The following is an 18,666-nucleotide window of genomic DNA, read 5'->3' as shown; positions in this document are numbered from 1 at the left end:
CCAATACTTAAGGTGAAAAAAATGAGTATGGGGTGAACCTATTCAAGTGCAAAATGTCCTTTTAATTCTCTAGTGCAGGGGTGGGCAAATGTGGCCCTTTTACAACCTTTTACAACCTGTGGACTTTTACAACCTGTGGACTTTTTACAAACCTTTTGCAACCTGTTACAACCTTTTTACCACCTTTTACAACCTGTGGCCCTTTTACAACCTGTGGACTTCAACTCCCAGAATTCCTGAGACAGCCAAGCTGTCTCAGGAATTCTGGGAGTTAAAGTCCACAGGTTATAAAAGGGCCACATTTGCCCACCCCTGCTCTAGTGTATGTGTGTCCTCATACATACGTACCTTCAAATCACTCCTGAATTCTTGCAACTACCTGGACAACCCATATAATTTTCTTGGAAAGATTATTAGACCAAGTTAGCCCTGGGCTTCTTTCTGGGGCTGAGAGAGAGAGAGAATGGCACAAGGCCACTCCACTGGCTTCATGTTTAAAGCATGACTAGAACTCACAGTCTCCTGGTTTCCAGTCTGCTTCCTTTAATCACTAAACCAGCCTGGATCTCTTTCCCTCTCTTCAGCGTTTGAAATTAATAAGTACCTGAAGGACTATTTCCATGGAGGTCTTCAAATAGGTAGTCCTTGACTTACAATAATTTGTTTAGTGACCATTCAAAGTTACAATGGTACTGGAAAAAAAAAGAGACTTATGACCAGTTTTCCCACTCACAACTATTGCAGCATCTGCATGGTCATGTGATCAAAATTTGGGCAGTTGGCAACTGGCATGTACAGGTAGTCTTCAACTTACAACAGTTCATTTAGTAATTGTTTGAAGTTACAATGTCACTGAAAAAAGTGACTTATGACCAGAGGTAAGATTCAGCCAGTTCAGATTTATTTTATTTATTTATTTTGTCGCATTTCTATGCCGCCCCACTCCCAAGGGGCTCTGGGCGGCCGGTTCAGGCGAACCGGTTGTTAGAATTCTGCCCAGTTTGGTGAACTGGCTAATCCCACCACTGACTGGCCTCGCCCCCACCCATTTTTGGGCCATTTTCGGCTGTTTTTTGGGGTGTTTTTTGGCTGTTTTTCGGACCATTTTTTGGCCATTTTTTGACTGTTTTGCATGGTTTATGACTGTGGCAGCATCCTGTAGTCACATCATCAAAATTCAGATGCTTGGCAACTGGTTCATATTTCTGCTGGTTGCAGTGTTCCAGGGTCATGTGATTACCTTTTGCGACCATCTGACAAGCAAAGTCAATGGGGAAGCCAGATTCACTTAACAACCATGTTACTAACTTAACAACTGAATGAATCAAAGTGAATCAAAACAACTTGATTCACTTAACAACTGTGGCAAGAAAGGTTATAACATGGGGCAAACTCACTTAACAAATATCTCACTTAATAACAGAAATGTTGGGGTCAACAGTGGTCATAAATTGAGGACACCTTATATTTATGACAGTTGCACTTTCCTAGAGGTCAGGGTTCCAAGTAACAGCCCAGATGAAATCAAAACTCATGTGATCATCATTTGTAACCTTCCCAATTGACTTCTGACTAGCAAAATCAATGGGGGAAGCCAGATTTACTTACTGACTCCATGATTCATTTAACAACTGCAGTGATTCGCTTAACAACTGGCAATCAAAATTGAGTGGCTCAGCTCTAGTTCCTGCGATTATTTTTGTTTGAATGGTTAAAGAACACTTGGGGTGTGAAAGTGCTGTGACAGTCATTAAAGGAGGCAAATTTAACAACGTTTATTGAAGTTTTTAAAAAGACAGTAATAAAAGAAACTGCAAACAAAATTCAGAAAATAAAAAGAAAAGAGAACAGAAATTCCAGGAAAAGAGTTGGGGGGGGGAGGGAAGAGAAAAGAAGAAAAAGCAAAAAGTAAGCAAGCAAAATATTTAAAGTGATCTTCATCACAACTAGAAAAAGCTTGGTAATTCTTCATCCTTTATAAGGTTACATGCAAATATTTCTTCTTCCCATAAACCATCCTTTATCCATATGTCAATCCATACATCATTAACATTTTTATTCCTGGTGCCTGCAAAAGTTCATAAAGAGTTCTCAGAATTCTATAGAAAGTTGTCTTATTTTAGCATTGGTCAAATAAACCAATATTGTATTCCTTCCTTTGCTTCCAGGAATTTTAATGTTTATTTCATTCAGATATTGTCATAGGATTTGATCTCTCTTCACATTTTTTTCCATCTCAGAAGTTTCTTCAAGGCACAAACTTCTTTCATAAAACCAGTAAGCAGTCACTATCCAGGTCATTCTCTTGGTTTATCATTTGTATTTCCACTTTAACTGTCATCTCTGTTTTATAATCCACATTTTTTTCATGTTCTAGTATTTATATTCTAATCCTAGTTCCATGCCATGTATGGCTTTAAAGATGAAAACCATCACCTATTCAATAGTCTTGTAAAGAAACGTGACAAAATCATGAGATTAAATATTTCTTTTTTACAAGAATCCTGCTACCTCTGAAAAGCTATCTTATCAAGGAAAAAGATGATAGCCCAAGCTACTTCCTGAAGACTGTTTCCTTTCCTTTCCTTCACTATTTCTAAAGATTTCCCATATCTAAAGAGTTAGAGCTGCCTGGTATAAAATAAATATGTGCTATATTTATTCACAATCATCTTAATCATTATGGAGAAAAAGTACACTTAAAAAACCCTGTGTTAAGTAACCCTAATTCAGGCTCTAATCTTTCTGCTCCATCCATCCCACATGTGATTCAGGAAAATGTTCTTCCATTCAACAATGCAAGTTAAGCAAACTGTGCTAAAAAAATAAAACCTTTTAAACTTGTTTTCTCCTTTTGTATATTTTGAGGAAATGCTACAGACTGAAGACTTTGCTGATATTCACCTATGTGATTGTTCTGCCTGAGGGCCTATAACCGCTTTGAAGTTGGTTACTCAATGTGTAAGTGAAAGTGAACTAACTTTAAAGCGGTGGCACCTCACTGGACTATCAGGAACGTGAAACTACTCCTAGTAGTCATTCTTGTATATCCCACAGTCTTGACTATATGAAATATATTTTTAGATTCATATCATTTGTATTTATTTCATTTATATTCCACCTTTGCATCCAATACGCACGCACACACACACACGACCACAATACAAATATATCAATATTAAAATTAAACCAAAACATTTAAATCCCCAGCTAAAGAAGTAAAATTTAATTCATTTCCCAAAAGAAAGGTAAATGAGGTAAAATGAGGACTCAGAATGTTGGGTGCAATATGCTAACATTGTAAACTGCTCAAGAGAGTGCTCTAAAGCTCTATGGAATGGTATATGTCTAAGTGTTATTGCTATTGCTAATATTAACAGAGTTTAGAAAGATCACAAGAATATGTTTTGTAATTTGGAAGGAAGGTAGGTGAAATGTCTACCATGTGCTTAACAAAGACCTTTAAAAAGATAGATAGATAGATAGATAGATAGATAGATAGATAGATAGATAGATAGATAGATATAGATAGATTTTCACTGAGTATTTAAGTGCCCAGACAAGATTATAATTGGAGAAGCAATCTGTCAGCTAGTCAATCCAGGGGTGGGTTCTAAAATTTTTTACTACCGGTTCTGTGGGCGTGGCTTATTTTGTGAGCGTGGCTTGATGGTCATGTTTTATACCAGCATTGTCCAACATTGATTTAAACCTCGTGTTTACAAACTCAGTACCGTTATCAGTTACAATGGTAACTATTTTTTGCTTTGTTTTTCTCTTGACAAACTTGATCCACTGAACAAAATACCGAAATGTATCTGTCTTATTCCTCAATAGGTAGCAAAAACCATACCTAGAGTAATGTTCAACTATGCTTAGGACATAACAAGCACCCCCTAGACTAGCTTTCATTGGCCCTATTAGATCAGCGAATACCACTTCCAGTGGTCTCTTTGTTTTAAATCCGTCAAACCTGTTGGCAGGGAGTGTTCTGCTCTTTTGCTGATTACAAATATTGCAATTTAAATACTGGTTACATGGCTTCAGCTTCAACCCATCAACTAATTTTAACTGCTTGCAGAGCTGTACCAGTCTACTCATTTGTTTTTGCAGGCACTGGTCTACTCACTTATTTTTGCAGGCACCGGTCTACCACCACACTGCCTTTTAACACTGATCAGCTGTAGGGCGGCCCTTTGAAGCCCCGCGGCAAGAGTTTGAACAGTTTTTTTTCTTCTAGCCGATCAGCTGGAACTCAGGAGGCAGCAATAGATTGGGGTTGGGGGCAAATAAAAGGTAAGAATAATGCGGGGGGTGGGTTGGGGGCGAGGGGGCAGAACCGGTTCGGTGACATCATATCGTCACTGCTACCGGCTCGGTGGAAGTGGGCCGAACCAGGAGGAACCCACCACTGAGTCAATCCCTACATAATCTAAATTCTGAAGGCTACAATCCTGTGATTTAGGCTAAGACAACAATGAGCAATCAAAGCAGATTTTTCATCAGAGCATGATTGGATCTCATCACTGTACTTTCTTTTGATTGCTGACTTTGTGTTATCTAAAGTTTCTGTACTTTCATCAAGGTGAATTGCAATATCTATGAATGGAAACAGCTAAAACTCTAAATATAGTTTTGAAAATGTACTTCATGCTATCACCATCATCTGGAGATCCAGAAATAGTTGCAGTTCAAAGGTTATGTATAGACCATAGTCAACTATCCATTCATTTAGTAATGAATTTTAAAAGCATTTCGGTCAATGCTGCTCTAAATCAACAATATAATAACACACAAAATAGAAATGCACAATAAAGTTATGGTAAAAATTACAAGTTGTATACTATTCCTGCAACTGGGAGTTCCATAGCACCTAAGGCCCAAAGGCTTTCTACAATAGCCAAGTGTTTACAAGCTCCTAGCAGGCCAGTTGAGTGGCCACTTGTTTCAAAGCAAGGGAGCCTCCATACAGAATGTCTTCTTTTGGCTCCCGGTTATCACATCTCCGATCTTCAGCAAGCATCTGTCCTTTGACAGATGCATCATCTACAGTATGTGTTACAGAAAGACTTGCAGTTAGAACTTCAAGAGGCTTTCTAGGGCTGAGTCATATACTATAAGGCTTTGTAGGTGATATCTAGCACTGTCAATTTCTCTTTTAAGAGAAGTAGATCTTGATAGGGAATAATCTGAATTTCTAGACCCACACTTTCTTTCCAATAGATACTTTTCAGTGTTGTCTGAATTGGATTTCAGTTTTTCAATCTAATTGGCACTTCTGGAAGGTCCAGACCAGAAAAATTAACAGGAAATTACTGAATGATAACATATCTAATTTTCACAAAACCCCTCTTTAGTTCTATACATACATTTTTTTTAAAAAAAAATGATTTATATGCCGCCCTTCTCCGGAGACTCAGGGCGGCTTACAATGCGTTAAGCAATAGCCTTCATACTTTTGTATATTTTTTACAAAGTCAGTTTATTGCCCCCACAAACTGGGTCCTCAATTTACCTACCTTAGAAAGGATGGAAGGCTGAGTCAACCTTGAGCCTGGCAAGATTCGAACTTACTAATTGCAGACAGCTGGAGTTAAATTACAATGCATTAGTCTGCTGAGCTATCCAGGCTCCTTTTATCTCTTTACATACATTTATGTACACTTTAAGGGATACTGAGAATGGTATTCCAACTGTGTGTAGGAAAGGTGGAGGGGCTGATCCATCTCTCTCTTTCTCGTTGTTTATATTCTTAAGCAAGCAGCATTTTGCAGATATGGGCATCTGACTTCCAAAACAAGGCTCTGTATTCGGAACATTGTGTTTGTTTTGATGACATTCCACCCATTGAATTATAAATTTCACCCTATGAAATCCATCATAAAGATATAATACTTGAGGAATTTCTTTTCCTTTGGTTTATTTTTCCAAACATTTTGAGAAAACGAGATGGCTATCTGCCGTTTCCTTATTTTTTTGCAGGAAAGCTAAGGGTTGTTGACTTCCTCTCCCCTCCCTTCCTTCCTTCTTTCTGAAGGTACAGAACTCATCTGAGAAAAGAAGAAAAAAAACAGAATGAAGTGATTGTTCCTGTTCTCTTTCTTAAGTCATTTGGAACACTGTCCCTCCACGTTTTCTAAATGCACTGCAGCTGCCACACGAGAAGTGACAACTTTGCCAATTAGGCAGCAATTACAAGCATTGGGTCACTACCACTGTCGGGTCAGCACCTGGTAAGTTAACCTTCCAAAATTTCTTAAGGCAGCATGTAAACTATTAATAAATGAAAGTTGAAAGATCAAATACATGCTTCTTTGTGGGTCCCAAGCAATTCAATTTGGAAAGAGCTTAGTATGCGTGTTTATGTATGCATGTGTGCATTCTACAATTAACTATGCAGTACTCCATTTTCTAGATGCCAGATCAAACAGTCTGAAATTTAAGAAAGAGGTGACAATTTTTACAATTGCAGTAAACATTTTTAGTGCATCCTAAAAGCTGCGATCCTTTTTGTTTTAGTGCATTTCCTGATGCGAATGACATGCTTCAGATCCTCATGAAATCTCAAAATAATTCATCCGAGAAATGCACTTGCTTGTGGCCCTTAGTAGCTAATTCATTTAGCCTGGGCTGCACAGGGGCCTGAATGATCTCTTGAAAATCTTCTATTTTTAAGCAGAAGGTGGAGACTATAATTATATGAACAGTGCCTTGTGTATAAACTGTTAATATCTCAAGTGCTCTCTTTCCTGAAAGTGTACAGTACCAGTGGACCAACCACTTTGCATCATAAGCAGCAAAAGATTCTGGGAGCTGTTTTATAAACAAACACACCAAAATCTAGGCAACATTTCTGTTAAGTAAATTCTAGTTACAAGGTTTGTTCTGTTGAGTCATGTATTGTATCCTCCCAGTATCTTGCTGACTTCAATTTTAGCTGTATTTTAAGTTTTAGTTATACGCCGAGACACCTAGGAGTAAGCCTTACTTTCACACTGAGGTGCAGTAACTTCCTTTCCTTTCCTTTCCTTTCCTTTCCTTTCCTTTCCTTTCCCTCATTCTGCAGGCAGAGCATTGGTGGTTTAAATGTGAAGTATTAATCGTATACCGAAGACCAAGTTTTTCTCACATCTAAGCTGTCTGGGAATTATATAATATTTAGACATTTTAGAAATGCATTCCATTCTACAAAATTGGGGTTATTTCTCAATAAGGACATGTTGTTACCAGCCTCAATATTTTAAGTGAAGAGCCCTCTTCCTCAAGCTCCAATCCTGTATAGGCTAAGCATTGTTGAACCAATTGCAACAATTCTGAAGAAACATACATAGAATTGTACTGTGCACTATGTACTATGATATTTGGGGATATCAGAATTGGGCTGCAAAAGTCTGAATCGACACTAAGCAAAGAGAGACAAGAAAACTTTAACTCCACACTTACTACTTAGTGATTGTCTAGATTTTTATAGCCCAGACTTTCTGGTCTTAACTAAACCTGTGCTACTAAAATTAGTCCTTTTCCAGAATCCTTTTCATATTTTGTTGTCTGAAGTTTGTCAAGCATTCGTAACTGCCAATTTTCAAGAAAGATTTTAAAAACATTTTATTCACAACAAGCATCTGATTGTTCTGACTGAAATTTTATCTGAACTGTGACTTCTGTGCATTTTTAACAAGGGCTTTGCAGGGTGTTTGTTTTAATGTTAGTTTTATTAATTCTTTGTTTCTTTTATTTCATACCCCATAGTTTTGCTCTTCCATGAGCAAATATAGAAATATTTTAAAATAAATAAATAAATCTCCCTGAAGTTTGGGACTAAAATCAAGTCCATGGCAAAGTGGGAGGGTTTTTTTCACATATGACATCATATGCAACTTTCTATTATCTACAATGCTTTAACATTGGAATTTTCAAAGGTATGTATGCCTATCTAATTGATGGACTTATTCACTGTCTTTCTAATGAAATTTCCTCTGGTTGAGGTAAGCGATACAGGAGAAATTAATTATCAGAAATATTATGACCTGAAGCATAATTCAAAATAACAGCAATTTTTGGAAAAGTTCATATATGGGTCAGTGCTTAATCTGTAAAGAGTAATGTTAATTTTTAGATCATATTTTATATTTGTCATATTTAAATATAAAGTAAAAAAAATATTCTTGTAGCTAGTGCTTCAAGTGATTCATTCTGAAGGTTGTTTTAGAATGAGAATTGATAATTTAATGACAATCAGAATAGAAATAAAATAAAACGTTCAATTATTATGTTATAAGGAAAAAAATAACTTCTTCAGGCAGACAGTTTGGTGTGCTTCTTTGCTTAAAGATGCGCTATCATGCCTTCGTACCTTTAACAGCTCAAAAATGCAAAATTAGAAGTCAAATAATGAACAAACATTGGAAACTATTAAATGAGTGATAAAAATACAGTATATAAATATTAATTAAAATAAAGTCAAAAGTACCAAGCCATGTCAAACAGCAGAGAGAGAGAGAATGTTCAGTATTATATGCAATATTTAATCATTCAGCGAATTGGAAAGGCTCTTTGAAACAATGTTGCCTTGCAGTTAATTCATAATAATTTTGAAAGATAGTGCTTTCTTGGATTTGCACACTGTAGTTAATGCTGCTTGGAGAGTTGGTCTTTATACACTGGATGAACCCACCTGATTAAAACTTATTCAGTAAATTAGGCTTAAGCAAAATACAGTTTAGCACAATGTATAAACCAGAGCAGTGGTAATTCCCAATGTCCTTGATTATGGTTATTTATCAATACAATTTCTAGCCCGCATATTCCTTGTTAACGAGTCATAAAGTAATGAACAGTTTGAAAAATAACACAATAAAGCATTCTTAAAATGATTACAAGAAGATGATGGTGACAGTTCTCTGAAAACTCACACTGTTAATGATAAAACCTCTAACAATCCTCCTATTTAAAATCATGATCAGCTAGTGTATTCCTGGACCTATGCAGAACTGTAGTAAAGAGTCTATTTTAAATAATTTGGCCTTGAGTCAACCCTGAAATGAATCCATTAAACAGAAAGAAGAAGATACTGCTTAAAGGAAGAGGAAGATAAACCAAGAAGTAGATGAATTTTCATAAAAGTGAGAACCACATTTGGGGTTAAATTGGCAGATGTTTTAGTAAATTCTCTGAAGATCCATGTAAGTAATTACCTTCTCCTCTAGGTTTCACTTCCCCTGAATTAGTCATGTTGGTGAGCGATAGATCTGCATCAGAGTATGAAGAGACTATATCATTATATCATTGGAGTCTTCTTTAGGGTTACCAAATCTGGACTGCAAAAATTCAGACAAATCCTGATTGTGAATAATATTTAAGAGGAGGAGCTTTCTTAAACATTGGCAATGATGATACATGGAGATCAGAGATAGGCAATCAAGTCACAATTATAATCAGCGAATGATGGACAAAAGTGATATATATGGTCTACGTGAGAAGGAGTAGTCTTATAACAGACCTGGTGTGTGGAGTGACATGGCCACAAGGCTAACCTCTGCTTCCATGTGCATCTCAGTATTGACATAGCTGACACTATGCCATAGCAAGAGGGAAAAAACTGTTTTCATAATTGGAGTGCCTCAGCTAGACTTTGGCGCACCCTGAGTGCCTAGCTGGTACAGGATGGCCGCTGCAGTGTGAAGTACAGTCATGCTTTCCGCGAATGTTAAGTGAGCTGTCCTTATGCCACAGCAGAAGAGTTCTGTGGATGTGGCTTTAGTCTTCCTCAGAGTTTCCCAAGTTGCTACATAAATCTGGAAATTACATCACACAGTACACGAGCTCCTTGTAGAAATGAAATGTATACTGTAAAACATAGGCAAAAATCTTCCATATATGAGGGACACCGGATGGGTGGAGGAATAATGAATATTTTGTTGTTCATATTTCCAAGTTTCTGTTTACTATCTGTTTATGATTGTTTGTTTTCCTGTCATGGTTTTATACTTTTTTAAATTTGGAATTTCCCTGATTTCCTAAAAGGTAACTCTTTTTATCCCCTTAGCTGGGATAATACTTGCAAGCAACACAGTGGGGATCATGTCCTTGATATATGATATTGCAGTGTCAAATGAGGACAGTATCTATTGTCCTTACTCGGAATTGTCTTCATAACAATGGCTATATTAGGATAGGATGAAGTTGGTTGAGAGTGAGAGCAGTAATTTTCCATCTCTTGAACTTGGCTATATGGAATCATCACAAAAAATAAATTCTACTTCAAGGAAACATTAGAAACATTCCTTTGCTTTGAATTGTGGTTAGAGATGAATCATTTCTGTGTCTGCCTATAATTCATTCTTCATAGATGACCAAAATACATTGTTTTGTGACTTGTGAAAAAATGTTTAAAAAAGCCACAGCATCCTAGCTCAATTTGGCCCAGAGATGTCTGAAACATTATAGATTGTGGCTGGTATATTTACTTTGTGTCAGTAGCTGTCCTTTCTAGAAGCAGTAAAATACAGGCTTGTATATCTTGAACTCTGGTAGCTTTGCTCTTCTGCATATAGACCCAACCATGAACAAAAAGACTGTGCAAAACTTCAGAATTGAAGACAGAAAGCTTTTGCATCTCCTTAACCCAAACTCACATTATCCTATGAATAGGAAATAGTCTATTTGTTGAGGGTCACCAGGCAATTCCAGAAAAAGAAGCAACTAATTTAAAGAGTTGCAGACAGATGGTCTGGGAGTCCTAATATGCTCAATATGTTCTAAAACAGTGGCCCCCAGTCTTTTGGGACCAGGGACCGGTTCCATGGAGAGAGGTTTTTCCGAGGACCAGAGGGAACATGGTATCATGTGCTGCCTGCATTCTGCAGATGGGGTTTCGCTTGTATCCATGGACTGGTTTCTGGCATGCCGGTCCATGGACCCAGGGTGGGGACCCCTGTTCTAAAACATCCTTTTCCCCTCTAAATTTGAAGCTCTGCAGAGCCCAAATTCATGTGATTATTGAATTGCCAAAGTAGTTATACATCTCATATAAATTTGTTCTATGTCAAACTTTAAAAGGGTTGTCAGATCTTCGCTTCCAGTTTAGTAACATATATAAAGTAAAAGAAAAAAGGAAGTGATTTATGCTGGGAAAATACTTTAGGCTATAGCCAAATCAATACCTGAGGGTAATTTCCCATAGAGAACTGAGATGTTAGCCTTCCTACGTGCACATCTAAGACATGGCTGAGAGGTTAACTCTGTTGCTACTTTCAATTCATTCAAGATAATGATTATTGGCAGCTTTTAAAGCAAAGGAAAGTTGAAGTACAATCATAAGCATAGCAGCTGATTCACTTAGCCACTGCTTTGCTTAACAATCAAGTTGTTAATCCCATTTATTGTCACTGAATAAGGACTACTTTACCTGCAGTTTAAGACAATACAGACTAAGTTGCTATGGGGGCTCAAATAGGCTTATAATGCTTCATGTAAATACTTTTCAGAGATTTAGACACATTGTTGAGTTATTACTTTGTCCGTTTTTCTTGTCTTGCTATAAGATCCAGGCATGCATTAAAGTATAAAGTATACGGGAGAGGCAATGATAAGGCCCATGTCCTCCACGGATGTTCATACATTGGGTGCAAATTCACCTGAGATTTTGCCATAATCAGGAACTCCAGTGTAATCAGGTTTGTCATAATAAAGGATGTTTGGTCAACTGATTTACAAAGCATTTAGGATTACAGGTGGTCCTTATTTACCAACTGCCTTGTTTATTGACTGTTCACAGTTATGAAAAAATAATTTTATGATGAATCTTTGCTGTTACAATTTTCATAGCTCTATAAAGCAAAGCAAGCTGAAATAAAATTATAAGTACAATCAGGATAGATACTGCTCCATTTAATGACTGAGTTGCTGGTCCCAATTAGGGTCACTAAACAAGGATTACCTGTACATCCCCCTCCTTTTGACTTTTTCAGCCCTTATGTACAGTAGCTAAATGGCTAAAAAGAGTTAAGTTTCTGATCAAATCAGATTTAGAATTACTAGTAGGAAGAATGCAGTATAACTGTCATCTAGTAATATTTCTTATCCAACAGCAGTAAGTTAAGCCTTGAACTTTTGGGGCATTCTAGTGACTGGTGCCAATATTGTTATGGCTGCTAATGCAGAACACACTTCAATATGATAACACATACCTAATGAATGTACATATTTGCAATTATTCTTATTTCTTTAGGTAAAATAGTAACTTTGCTGTCATCTTCTTCCACCTAGCCCTTGCTGGAAGAATTTTCTATTTTTTAAAGAAAAGCTCAGGACAACATCTGGCTAACTTGGCCTATGTTGTGAAGTAAAGCAGCTTCAGACTTCATTAATATTACGATGGGAAGACATCAGGAATTCTAACACTGGGCTACAGTCAGAAGTTGGAAAAATTGAGCAGACCACATTTATTTATTTATTTATTTATTTATTTATTTATTTATTTATTTATTTTATTGGTTCGATTTATATGCCGCCCTTTTCCGGAGACTCAGGGCGGCTTACAATGTGTTAAGCAATAGCCTTCATACTTTTGTATATACCTGCTTAGTAGGGCTTTCGGGCCCCCTCTAAGCGGTGTTCTTTTTTATACAAAGTCAGCTTATTGCCCCCACAAACCGGGTCCTCATTTTACCTACCTCGAAAGGATGGAAGGCTGAGTCAACCTTGAGCATGGTGGGATTTGAACTTGCAGTAATTGCAGGCAGCTGGTGTTACTTAACAGTGCTTTAGTCTGCTGTGCTACCAAGGCTCTTGGTGGCGCAGCAACATCTGGATTATTGAAAAGAAAATAGAATTCTTAGGTTCATACATTCGCAGGCTGAGTTGAGGTGAAACAAGAATAGAAATTTTAATTTGTTTAAATGGATGCAGGATATGTCCATTCAGGATTATGGGTTCTGTGGTGGAATTTATAGCCAGACAAGAGGGGCAGTGTAAAAAGGCAATCTAGCTTGGAGTTGCTCCATGGGAGGAAGTGACAGAGGCCAGACTCTTGAAGCCTTTATCTGCCTGTTCCCAAAAGAATGCAGTTAGCCTGGTGAGATTCTTGTAAACAGAAGAATAACAATAAAGAAACTACTTTGGCCTATTCACTAAGTTGTTCTGGTTCTTTGCACCTGACAGGTTCTTATTAGCAGCGCTAATATTACTATTAATTTCTGTAAACCTAGAACTCCTGACAAACGTTCCAGGGGCTGTGGAGAGTAGAAATCTCTTTGAAATAGGTAGCTAGTGTCTCAGTTCCAATTCTGGAACTATTTTGCCCTTACAGTTAAGAGTGTTACATCATTTGTCCGTATCTTGCACAAAATGACTGAGATTCTTTTTGGAGACTGGCAGAGATATTTTCAAAATTGAAAAGGATTTCCAAACAAAAAAATGCATCCCCTATGTCAGAATGGAAGGTGGGGGTACAAAAAGTCAAGATGGCAGCTGTGACCACATAATCAAAGCTATACTCCTTTACATGATTGATTGCACATGGTGCCACAACATTAGCTATTTTCACCATCACCCCACATTAGCCCACCCTCTTGTTCCATTCGATTCTGCTGGGAAAGGGATTAACAATTTCTCTTATGAAACAATGCTACCAATATCAAGCTATTCGTCATCCCTGCCACTTTGGTCACATTAGTTTCCCTTGTTCATCATGCTTTACACAATTTACAATACAAATTCGGTTTTTTAAGGAAGCATGTTTTAGGAACAGTGCCATTACTTTTATGCAAATAGATGAGATGGGGGAAAAAAAGGAAGGTTCTGCTTAAATTTTGTATATTTGTCAGATTTGAATATGTAGCAAAATATTAGTTTAATAATTTACATTATGATATTTATTACTTAATAATAAAGAATGCATTTTTTTATTTCCTGAAATTTGAGGGAGATACAGAAAGGCTCCATTCCCTGTCCAGCAGCTATTTATTTTGAATTATGTATTTAGTGCATGATTTAATCTGTTTCAAACAACAGCCGCAAAAAGAAGATAGAGGATGTATGTTATTTTATGCAATGTCAAATACAAATGAATAGAGAATGTTAAGTTCAGCAACAGAAATGAGAGCATGAATATCCAGATTCAGATCTCTTTCACCCAGTGGTGGGTTGCCTCCGGTTTGCACCGGTTCTATAGACCTGGTAGTAAAAGCGGCACGAGGCTCCGCCCACCGACCCCGACATCATCAAAATGCTTCTGTGCATGCGCAGAAGCTTCTGCGCTTGTGCGGCCCCACTGGAAACCGGTAGTAAAGGTTAGTAGAACCCACCCCTGCTTTCACCCCCTATTAAACCATAATGCAATTTATTTGTTTATTTGAGGATAAATCAGTCTTGACTCCTAGCAACTGTCTGGATAAGGCCCTGTAGTTTTCTTGGCAAGATTTTCAGAAACAGTTCGCTATTGCCTGCCTGCTAGTGCTAACAATATGTGAATGGCCCAAGATCACCCAGCTGGCTTTGTGCTTAAGTCATGACTAGAACTCATGGTCTCCTGGTTTCTAGCCTGGTACGCTACACCGAACTGTCTCTTTTTTTTTCTTTTATTTTATATTAAACAAATGTACAGATTGTGGTAGCATACACTTAATGTTATTTGTGCAATGCTATTTGTGTTCTGCTGTTTTTCTAGAAGCTCAAGGCAGCAAAAAGAGGAGTCTGCTTAAGATCCTCACATCTATCACCCTTAAGATAGCCTCAAAAAATGTCATGCTTGCAGGACTCAATCTGGGTCCATTACCGGAACCAGAGGTTTAGTCCAGAGGTCTTCAAACTTGGCAGCTTTAAGACTTGTGGACTTCAGCTATGCTGGCTGGAGAATTTTGGGAGTTGAAGTCCACAAGTCTTAAAGCTGCCAAGTTTGAAGACCTCTGGTTTAGTCTTTCGAGCTTTTGGACTCATGCTGGAGCCCATCCTCAGGGAACTTCTCTCTACCGGAATGTGTGTGGCGCATTCTGGTAGTGAGAAGTTCTCTGAGGATGGCTCTAACACAAGCCCGAAAGCTTGGAAAACTAAACCTCTTGTTCCTGTGACTGATCCAGATTGGGTCCTGCAACATTATCATGGGACACATATATATGCCTTCATTTGTCAAAAATCGCAGTGATTCAGTATTGACTTTGCCTTCATGGAAATAATTTACTACAATTGATATCTCCTTTATGCTTGGTTTAGGCTAAAGTGTATTGAGTGATGGCTTTATAATTAAATGACACTGAATTTCGTGCGAAATGGACAGCAGGATTGCAATGTCACATAACGTTTGATTTCTCATAGTAGTAAGTAATATAGAAAAAAGATTCCTCTTCTGTATACTTCAAAAAACTTGAAACAAAAGATCACAGCATGGACTCTTGTACTTTAAATCGTTCTAGTGCAGATAAAGATTTTGGAGATATGATCTTATCAAGAAGCGTAAGAAAAGCTGTTGATCGCACTGCTCACTATTCAAGGTACAGGAAGCTGGTCTTCTCTTGCTATTGCACTTGGCAGCATTTTTAGTATTTAACGCTTACTTCCTACACTTAGAAATAAGAACGTTGTGTACAGAAGGAGAGAATGGAGTTCCAATCCTCTAAAGATGATAAATAATTACCTTTTCTTTTGAAAAAGCATAATAAAACATTAAACTGGCAGCAGTTAAGATAACTGGGAACCAGTGTAGATGTAACAACATTTACTTCTTGTCATCCAAGGTAAATGTGATTCATGCTGAAGTCAACTGCTATTCCCACTTCTGTTCCATTGCTCATAGTGTAGAATAAATTAAAATTTAATGTGGATGATGCTATTCTTTTAAAAGTATGACAAACCACACAAAGTTAAAAACAGCTCAAAATTCACAAAAGCCATTCCTCATTTTGCACTTCTCTCTAACAATATGCAACATGCAGAGATAAACACATTAACCTGCAGCCTTGAAGGGCTAAACCAGTGGTGGGTTCCTCCTGGTTCGACCCGGTTCTGCCGAGCTGGTAGCGGTGTCGATATGACTTCACCGAACCGGTTCTGCCCCCTCCGCGTTATTCTTATCTTTTATTTGCCCCCACCCCCAATCTATTGCTGCCTCCTGAGTCCCAGCTAATGGGCTATAAGGAAAAAAACTGTTTAAACTCTTGCTGTGGGGCTTCAAAGGGCCGCCCTACAGCTGATCAGTGGTAAAAGGCAGTTTGGTGGTAGACCAGTGCCTCCAAAAACAAATGAATAGACCGGTGCCTGCAAAAATAAATGGGTAGACCAGAGCCTGCAAAAATATATGAGTAGACCAGTGCCTGCAAAAATAAATGGATAGACCAGTGCCTACAAAAATAAATGAGTAGATCAGTGCCTGCAAAAATAAATGGGTAGACCGGTACAGCTCTGCAAGCAGTTAAAAGCCTGGTAGACCAGTACCTCTGCTAAATCCTAAATAATTGTCACATGACCATCAACCCATGCCCACAAAATAAGCCATGCCCACAGAACCGGTAGTAAAAAATTTTAGAACCCATCCCTGGGCTAAACTATATACTATTAGGGACTTCACTTTGAGTGGAGATTGCCATCTCTTTCTTTCTCTTTCCATCTCAGAAAGCAACTGTAGAAAACATTGATTTGGATGGGAGTGGGGGCCTGTCAGCCCAAAGGACAGAACTTAAGGGTTTGCCCCAGAGTTAACATGGCAGAGAAAATATGCTAACAAACTCACCAAATCCTGGTGACTGCTGGGACAAGTCCCGCCATTTTCTTGTCAAGATTTTTGGATGTTTTGCCATTGCCTTTTTCCTAGGGTTACCCAAGGACATCTGGCTGGCTTTGTGCCTAAGACAGGAATAAAATTCCAATCTCCTGGTGTCTATCTTGATGCCTTAACTACTACACCAAACTGTTTTTAGTCTCTATTTTCTAATACTGTGTAAAGAATAGAATTAATGACAATTATGCCGAGAGCCCATAAAATTTCTCAGACTTTGTCCTCTAACTGTATATTGGGGTAGATAATAACATAATAAAGAGTACGAAAAATAATATGCTCTCTTCTATAAAAGCACCAATTTAGTATGGATGCATACTAAGTGGAAGCAAATACAGTATCTATTTCAGAATCATGGTACAATGGTGAAAATCTTTGGTCGCGGTAATCACATCAGTTTGTTCCTTGGCATAAGAAGTTATATACATTATACATAGTAGAGCAGGTTTACATATTATAACTTCCAATTCAACAAAGGGCATCCATATGGTACACTACCTTTGTAAGGTTGTTTAACATTTTAATCTCTCTCTCTCCCTCCCTTCCTCCCAACCTCCCTCTCCCCCTCTCCCCTCCCTGTCTCTAACTAGTTAGTTAACTAGCTATTTTAGTTAGGTAGCTATGTACCTCATCTGTCTGTCATCTCTAAACAACAGTGACCTCAAATCTTTTCCCCCCCAGTTATGCACTAGAAACCAGTATGGAATCTTGAATGTATACATTTCTATTTCTACCATGACATATTTAAAGAATGATCATTCTTTTCTCTGTCTCTTATGCACAGATGTCTAGAGCTCATGCAGATGCATTCAAAGCCCATTTGGCCCAAAGGTGATGATTTAATGTGAGTACAGATGCTGCATTATTGATCTTTAAACCTAAGGGTTATGTATTTGTTGCACATTTATTGAACAAACATTATAAAAGAGACTAAATAACTAATGGATAAAAAGACCTGAATTAATTTGTTGGGCAGAGAATAGCACTGAAAAGAATACCCAAAGGTCCTAAATTCAGGGCACCAGTAGAAGCACACAGCACCAATCTTTCATTGTCTGCTTACTAGTTTCTGCAGTTGGTAAGAGCCTGCAAAATCAATACTTAGGCACGTAGGAAATTACCTTTCACTGAATCAAACTTTTGGTACATATGGTCCTTCCCAAAATCACTAAATTGTAAATGTTACAGTGATAGAAAAAAAGTAGAAATAATGACATACATGGGGAATAAACACATGGTATGAATGCCATTTATTTGATAGTATTGTTTCTGCCCTGCTCGGTCCAATTTTTAATTTTGATCATTCCTATTTTTTGGGACTGTGACCTTCTACTTTTCTACCACTCAAAGACCAAAAGCAACCCACTTAATGTAATGGCAGATCTTAAGGGGGTTCCAAGAGAGGTTTTCCCAAGTTTTATCTGGAGATTGCAGATCTTAAAATGTTCTGCATGCAAAACAAATAACTGGCTATGTATTAAACTTAACAGGTTCCAGGACATGCCTTACTTTCTCTGAAACTAGCATTACTAACTAATCCACCAGCTAGCAAACCAGTTAAACAGCTTAGTAATTAAGGCAAATTGCAACTGACCACACTAGGATATTTTGAGTATGACCTCCCCAGAGACATTTTGCCATTGAATACTGAGTTTTAACTGATGGGGTAAGACAAAGTATCAAGTGCTTGCTAATAGCCATATGAACTATATTTAATTAACTTAATTGCAATTGACATTTAATTCAATCAAATGGCATTTGGGCATTTTGTTTAGGACTGCCACACCCTTTCCACTGTGTCCCTAGGATAGTAGTCAGAGCCTAAGAGTGGTTCTTGACCCAAAAGGAATATACAGCATGGATTAGGAGCAGGGTGGTGGCCTAAACAGTTATTTCCA

Source organism: Pituophis catenifer, unplaced genomic scaffold (genome assembly GCF_029215685.1).
Source record: "Pituophis catenifer annectens isolate HBS135680 unplaced genomic scaffold, rPitCat1.0.hap2 SCAF_2, whole genome shotgun sequence".
Taxonomy (NCBI): Eukaryota; Metazoa; Chordata; class Lepidosauria; order Squamata; family Colubridae; genus Pituophis; species Pituophis catenifer.
The sequence above is the reverse complement of the archived record's forward strand: the minus strand, read 5'-3'. Positions refer to the sequence as shown.